This window comes from Engystomops pustulosus, chromosome 2 (assembly GCF_040894005.1).
Source record: "Engystomops pustulosus chromosome 2, aEngPut4.maternal, whole genome shotgun sequence".
In the NCBI taxonomy this organism is placed as follows: domain Eukaryota; kingdom Metazoa; phylum Chordata; class Amphibia; order Anura; family Leptodactylidae; genus Engystomops; species Engystomops pustulosus.
Window position 1 is genome coordinate 5,779,712 of NC_092412.1, and position 10,024 is coordinate 5,789,735.

The following is a 10,024-nucleotide window of genomic DNA, read 5'->3' on the forward strand; positions in this document are numbered from 1 at the left end:
GGTACACACTGCACATAGTACACACTGCACACAGTACACACTGCACACAGTACACACTGCACACGGTACACACTGCACACGGTACACACTGCACATGGCACACACTGCACTTGGTACACCCCCTGCACATGGTACACCCCCTTCACATAGTACACCCCCTTCACATAGTACACACACTGCACATAGTACACACGCTGCACATAGTACACACGCTGCACATAGTACACACGCTGAACATAGTACACACTGCACATAGTACACACTGCACATAGTACAACCCCTGCACATGGTACACCCCCTGCACATGGTACACCCCCTGCACATGGTACACCCCCTGCACATGGTACACCCCCTGCACATGGTACACCCCCTGCACATGGTACACACCCTGCACATGGTACACACAGCACATGGCATGGTACACACTGCACATAGTACACATTGCACACAGTACACACTGCACATGGTACACACTGCACATGGTACACCCCCTGCACATGGTACACACCCTGCACATTGTACACACTGCACACGGTACACACTGCACATGGTACACCCGCTGCACATGGTACACCCCCTGCACATGGTACACCCCCTTCACATGGTACACCCCCTTCACATGGTACACCCCCTTCACATGGTACACCCCCTTCACATGGTACACCCCCTTCACATGGTACACCCCCTTCACATGGTACACCCCCTTCACATGGTACACCCCCTTCACATGGTACACCCCCTTCACATGGTACACCCCCTTCACATAGTACACACACTGAACATAGTACACCCCCTGAACATAGTACACCCCCTGCACATGGTACACCCCCTGCACATAGTAAACAAAGCACATAGTACACCCCCTGCACATAGTACACCCCCTGCACATGGTACACCCCCTGCACATGGTACACCCCCTGCACATGGTACACAGCCTGCACATGGTACACACTGCACATGGCATGATATACACAGCACATGGCATGGTACACACTGCACATAGTACACACTGCACACAGTACACACTGCACACGGTACACACTGCACATGGCACACACTGCACTTGGTACACCCCCTGCACATGGTACACCCCCTGCACATGGTACACCCCCTTCACATGGTACACCCCCTTCACATGGTACACCCCCTTCACATAGTACACACACTGAACATAGTACACACACTGCACATAGTACACCCCCTGCACATGGTACACCCCCTGCACATAGTAAACAAAGCACATAGTACACCCCCTGCACATAGTACACCCCCTGCACATGGTACACCCCCTGCACATGGTACACCCCCTGCACATGGTAAACCCCCTGCACATGGTACACACCCTGCACATGGTACACACTGCACATGGCATGATATACACAGCACATGGCATGGTACACACTGCACATAGTACACACTGCACACAGTACACACTGCACACGGTACACACTGCACATGGCACACACTGCACTTGGTACACCCCCTGCACATGGTACACCCCCTGCACATGGTACACCCCCTGCACATGGTACACCCCCTTCACATGGTACACCCCCTTCACATGGTACACCCCCTTCACATGGTACACCCCCTTCACATAGTACACACACTGAACATAGTACACACACTGCACATAGTACACCCCCTGCACATGGTACACCCCCTGCACATAGTAAACAAAGCACATAGTACACCCCCTGCACATAGTACACCCCCTGCACATGGTACACCCCCTGCACATGGTACACCCCCTTCACATGGTACACACCCTACACATGGTACACACTGCACATGGCATGATATACACAGCACATGGCATGGTACACACTGCACATAGTACACACTGCACACAGTACACACTGCACACGGTACACACTGCACATGGCACACACTGCACTTGGTACACCCCCTGCACATAGTACACCCCCTGCACATAGTACACCCCCTTCACATAGTACACCCCCTGCACATAGTACACACACTGCACATAGTACACACCCTGCACATGGTACACCCCCTGCACATAGTACACCCCCTGCACATGGTACACCCCCTGCACATGGTACACACCCTGCACATGGTACACACAGCACATGGCATGGTACACACTGCACATAGTACACATTGCACACAGTAAACACTGCACATGGTACACACTGCACATGGTACACACTGCACATGGTACACACTGCACATGGTACACACTGCACATGGTACACCCCCTGCACATGGTACAAACACTGCACATAGTACACACACTGAACATAGTACACACTGAACATAGTACACCCCCTGCACATAGTACACCCCCTGCACATAGTACACCCCCTGCACATAGTACACCCACTGCACATAGTACACCCCCTGCACATAGTACACCCCCTGCACAAAGTACACCCCCTGCAAATAGTACACACACTGCACATAGTACAAAACCTGCACATAGTACAAAACCTGCACATGGTACACAACCTGCACATGGTACACACCCTGCACATGGTACACACTGCACATAGTACACACCCTGCACATAGTACACACCCTGCACATAGTACACCCCCTGCACATAGTACACCTCCTGCACATAGTACACCCCTTGCAAATAGTACACACACTGCACATAGTACACAACCTGCACATAGTACACAACCTGCACATAGTACACACCCTGCACATAGTACACACCCTGCACATAGTACACACCCTGCACATAGTACACACTGCACATAGCAAACAGGACACTGCACTGCACATGGTACACCCCCTGCACATGGTACACCCCCTGCACATGGTACACCCCCTGCACATGGTACACCCCCTGCACATGGTACACCCCCTGCACATGGTACACCCCCTGCACATGGTACACCCCCTGCACATGGTACACACCCTGCACATGGTACACACAGCACATGGCATGGTACACACTGCACATAGTACACATTGCACACAGTACACACTGCACATGGTACACACTGCACATGGTACACACTGCACATGGTACACACTGCACATGGTACACCCGCTGCACATGGTACACCCCCTTCACATAGTACAAACACTGCACATAGTACACACACTGAACATAGTACACACTGAACATAGTACACCCCCTGCACATAGTACACCCCCTGCACATAGTACACCCCCTGCACATAGTACACCCCCTGCAAATAGTACACACACTGCACATAGTACAAAACCTGCACATAGTACACAACCTGCACATGGTACACACCCTGCACATGGTACACACTGCACATAGTACACACCCTGCACATAGTACACACCCTGCACATAGTACACCCCCTGCACATAGTACACCCCCTGCACATAGTACACCCCTTGCAAATAGTACACACACTGCACATAGTACACAACCTGCACATAGTACACAGCCTGCACATAGTACACACCCTGCACATAGTACACACCCTGCACATAGTACACACCCTGCACATAGTACACACCCTGCACATAGTACACACTGCACATAGCAAACAGGACACTGCACTGCACATGGTACACCCCCTTCACATGGTACACCCCCTTCACATGGTACACCCCCTTCACATGGTACACCCCCTTCACATGGTACACCCCCTTCACATGGTACACCCCCTTCACATGGTACACCCCCTGCACCACATGGTACAACCCCTGCACATGGTACAACCCCTGCACATGGTACAACCCCTGCACATAGTACACACCCTGCACATAGTACACCCCCAGCACATAGTACACCCCCAGCACATAGTACACCCCCAGCACATAGTACACACACCGCAAACGGTACACCCCGCACACGGTACACACTGCACACGGTACACACCCTGCACACGGTACACCCCCTGCACACGGTACAGCCCCTGCACATGGTACACCCCCTGCACATGGTACAACCCCTGCACATGGTACAACCCCTGCACATGGTACACACTGCACATGGTACACACTGCACATAGTACACCCCCAGCACATAGTACACACCCTGCACATAGTACACACCCCCTGCACATAGTACACACCCTGCACATGGTATACCCCCTGCACATGGTACACCCCCTGCACATGGTACACCCCCTGCACATGGTACAACCCCTGCACATGGTACAACCCCTGCACATGGTACAACCCCTGCACATGGTACACACTGCACATGGTACACACTGCACATGGTACACACTGCACACGGTACACACTGCACACGGTACACCCCCTGCACATAGTACACCCCCTGCACATAGTACACCCCCTGCAAATAGTACACACACTGCACATAGTACACACCCTGCACATGGTACACACTGCACATGGTACACACTGCACATGGTACACCCCCTGCACATAGTACACAAAGCACATAGTACACACCCTGCACATAGTACACACCCTGCACATAGTACACACTGCACATAGCAAACAGGACACTGCACTGCACATGGTACACCCCCTTCACATGGTACACCCCCTTCACATGGTACACCCCCTGCACCACATGGTACACACCCTGCACCACATGGTACACACCCTGCACCACATGGTACACACCCTGTACCACATGGTACAACCCCTGCACATGGTACAACCCCTGCACATGGTACAACCCCTGCACATGGTACACACCCTGCACATAGTACACACCCTGCACATGGTACACCCCCTGCACATGGTACAACCCCTGCACATAGTACACACCCTGCACATGGTACACCCCCTGCACATGGTACACCCCCTGCACATAGTACACAAAGCACATAGCAAACAGGACACTGCACTGCACATGGTACACCCCCTTCACATGGTACACCCCCTTCACATGGTACACCCCCTGCACCACATGGTACAACCCCTGCACATGGTACAACCCCTGCACATAGTACACCCCCAGCACATAGTACACACCCTGCACATAGTACACCCCACACACGGTACACACTGCACACGGTACACCCCCTGCACACGGTACACCCCCTGCACATGGTACACCCCCTGCACATAGTACACAAAGCACATAGTACACCCCCTGCACATAGTACACACCTTGCACATAGTACACAAAGCACATATTACACACCCTGCACATAGTACACATTGCACATAGTACACACCCCCTGCACATAGTACACAAAGCACATAGTACACACCCTGCACATAGTACACACTGCACATGGCACACCCCCTTCACATAGTACACACACTGCACATAGTACACACACTGGACATAGTACACACACTGCACATAGTACACACTGCACATGGTACACCCCCTGCACATGGTACACCCCCTGCACATGGTACAACCCTGCACATGGTACAACCCCTGCACATGGTACACACTGCACATGCTACACACTGCACACGGTACACACTGCACATAGTACACCCCCTGCACATAGTACACCCCCTGCACATAGTACACAAAGCACATAGTACACACCCTGCACATAGTACACACCCTGCACATAGTACACCCCCTGCACATAGTACACCCTGCACATAGTATACAGGACACTGCACATAGTACACAGGACACTGCACATAGTACACCCTTCACATGGTACACACTGCACATAGTACACACTGCACATAGCAAACAGGACACTGCACTGCACATAGTACACACTGCACATGGTACACACTGCACATAGTACACACCCTGCACATAGTACACCCTGCACATAGTACACCCTTCACATGGTACACACTGCACATAGTACACCCTGCACATAGCAAACAGGACACTGCACTGCACATGGTACACACTGCACACGGTACACACTGCACATAGTACACCCCCTGCACATAGTACACCCCCTGCACATAGTACACAAAGCACATAGTACACACCCTGCACATAGTACACACCCTGCACATAGTACACCCCCTGCACATAGTACACCCCCTGCACATAGTACACACTGCACAAAGTACACCCTGCACATAGCAAACAGGACACTGCACTGCACATGGTACACACTGCACACGGTACACACTGCACATAGTACACCCCCTGCACATAGTACATGCCAACACATAGTACACAAAGCACATAGTACACACCCTGCACATAGTACACCCCCTGCACATAGTACACCCTGCACATAGTATACAGGACACTGCACATAGTACACAGGACACTGCACATAATACACACTGCACATAGTACACACCCTGCACATAGTACACCCTGCACATAGTACACAGGGCCCTGCACATAGTACACCCTGCACATAGTACACAGGACACTGCACATAGTACAAAGGGTACTGCACATAGTACACACTGCACATAGTACACACCCTGCACATAGTACACCCTGCACATAGTACACCCTGCACATAGTATACAGGACACTGCACATAGTATACCCTGCATATAGTACACCCTGCACATAGTACACAGGACACTGCACATAGTACACCCTGCACATAGTACACAGGACACTGCACATAGTACACACCCTGCACATAGTACACCCCCTGCACATAGTACACCCTTCACATGGTACACACTGCACATAGTACACCCTGCACATAGCAAACAGGACACTGCACTGCACATGGTACACACTGCACACGGTACACACTGCACATAGTACACCCCCTGCACATAGTACATGCCATCACATAGTACACAAAGCACATAGTACACACCCTGCACATAGTACACCCTCTGCACATAGTACACCCTGCACATAGTATACAGGACACTGCACATAGTACACAGGACACTGCACATAGTACACACTGCACATAGTACACACCCTGCACATAGTACACCCCCTGCACATAGTACACACCCTGCACATAGTACACCCTTAACATAGTACACCCTGCACATAGTACACAGGGCCCTGCATATAGTACACCCTGCACATAGTACACAGGACACTGCACATAGTACAAAGGGTACTGCACATAGTACACACTGCACATAGTACACACACTGCACATAGTACACACCCTGCACATAGTACACACCCTGCACATAGTACACCCAGCACATAGTATACAGGACACTGCACATAGTACACCCTGCACATAGTACACCCTGCACATAGTACACCCTGCACATAGTACACAGGACACTGCACATAGTACACAGGACCCTGCACATAGTACACCCTGCACATAGTACACAGGACACTGCACATAGTACAAAGGGTACTGCACATAGTACACACCCTGCACATAGTACACCCTGCACATAGTACACCCTGCACATAGTATACAGGACACTGCACATAGTACACCCTGCACATAGTACACCCTGCACATAGTACACAGGACACTGCACATAGTACACAGGACCCTGCACATAGTACACAGGAAACTGCACATAGTATACCCTGCATATAGTACACCCTGCACATAGTACACAGGACACTGCACATAGTACACCCTGCACATAGTACACAGGACACTGCACATAGTACACACCCTGCACATAGTACACCCCCTGCACATAGTACACCCTTCACATGGTACACACTGCACATAGTACACCCTGCATATAGCAAACAGGACACTGCACTGCACATGGTACACACTGCACACGGTACACACTGCACATAGTACACCCCCTGCACATAGTACATGCCATCACATAGTACACAAAGCACATAGTACACACCCTGCACATAGTACACCCTCTGCACATAGTACACCCTGCACATAGTATACAGGACACTGCACATAGTACACAGGACACTGCACATAGTACACACTGCACATAGTACACACCCTGCACATAGTACACCCCCTGCACATAGTACACACCCTGCACATAGTACACCCTTAACATAGTACACCCTGCACATAGTACACAGGGCCCTGCATATAGTACACCCTGCACATAGTACACAGGACACTGCACATAGTACAAAGGGTACTGCACATAGTACACACTGCACATAGTACACACACTGCACATAGTACACACCCTGCACATAGTACACACCCTGCACATAGTACACCCTGCACATAGTATACAGGACACTGCACATAGTACACCCTGCACATAGTACACCCTGCACATAGTACACCCTGCACATAGTACACAGGACACTGCACATAGTACACAGGACCCTGCACATAGTACACCCTGCACATAGTACACAGGAAACTGCACATAGTATACCCTGCATATAGTACACCCAGCACATAGTACACAGGACACTGCACATAGTACACCCTGCACATAGTACACAGGACACTGCACATAGTACACAGGACCCTGCACATAGTACACCCTGCACATAGTACACACTGCACATAGTACACACTGCACATAGTACACAGGACACTGCACATACTACACACCCTGCACATAGTACACACTGCACATAGTACACAGGACACTGCACATACTACACACCCTGCACATACTGTACACCCTGCACATAGTACACCCTGCACATAGTACACAGGACACTGCACATAGTACACCCTGCACATAGTACACAGGGCCCTGCACATAGTACACCCTGCACATAGTACACAGGACACTGCACTTAGTACAAAGGGTACTGCACATAGTACACAGGACCCTGCACATAGTACACCCTGCACATAGTATACAGGACACTGCACATAGTACACCCTGCACATAGTACACCCTGCACATAGTACACAGGACACTGCACATAGTACACAGGACCCTGCACATAGTACACCCTGCACATAGTACAAAGGAAACTGCACATAGTATACCCTGCATATAGTACACCCTGCACATAGTACACAGGGCACTGCACATAGTACACACTGCACATAGTACACAGGACACTGCACATAGTACACACCCTGCACATAGTACACCCTGCACATAGTACACACTGCACATAGTACACACTGCACATAGTACACACTGCACATAGTACACAGGACACTGCACATACTACACACCCTGCACATAGTACATCCTGCACATAGTACACAGGACACCGCACATAGTACACCCTGCACATAGTACACAGGACACTGCACATACTACACACCCTGCACATAGTACATCCTGCACATAGTACACAGGACACTGCACATACTACACACCCTGCACATAGTACATCCTGCACATAGTACACCCTGCACATAGTACACAGGACACTGCACATACTACACACCCTGCACATAGTACACCCTGCACATAGTACACAGGACACTGCACATAGTACACCCTGCACATAGTACACAGGACACTGCACATAGTACACACTGCACACTGATGATTCTGGTAGTAGTGGTGTCGGTGGTGGAGGAGATAACAATGCTGTTAGTAGTAGTAGTGCCGGTGGTGGAGATGATGATGCTGGTAGTAGTAGTAGTGTCGGTGGTGGAGAAGATGATGCTGATAGTAGAAGTAGTAGTGTCGGTGGTGGAGGAGATGACAATGCTGGTAGTAGTAGTAGTATTAGTAGTGTCGGTGGTGGAGCTGATGATGCTGGTAGTAGTAGTAGTAGTGTCGGTGGTGGAGATGATGATGCTGGTAGTAGTAGTAGTAGTGTAGGTGGTGGAGGAGATGATGATGCTGGTAGTAGTAGTGTCGGTGGAGGAGGAGATGACGCTGATAGTAGTAGTAGTAGTAGAGGAGATGATGCGGATGGTAGTAGTAGTCGTAGTGTCGGTGGTGGAGGAGATGATGATGCTGGTAGTAGTAGTAGTAGTAGTAGTAGTGTCGGTGGAGGAGGAGATGATGATGCTGGTAGTAGTAAAGGAGATGATGAAGCTGGTAGTAGTAGTGGTAGTGTCGTGGAGGAGGAGATGATGATGCTGGTAGTAGTAGAGGAGATGATGAAGCTGGTAGTAGTAGTAGTAGTAGTGTTGTGGAGGAGGAGATGATGATGCTGGTAGTAGTAGTAGTAGTGTCGTGGAGGAGGAGATGATGATGCTGGTAGTAGTAGAGGAGATGATGAAGCTGGTAGTAGTAGTAGTAGTAGTGTTGTGGAGGAGGAGATGATGATGCTGGTAGTAGTAGTAGTAGTGTCGTGGAGGAGGAGATGATGATGCTGGTAGCAGTA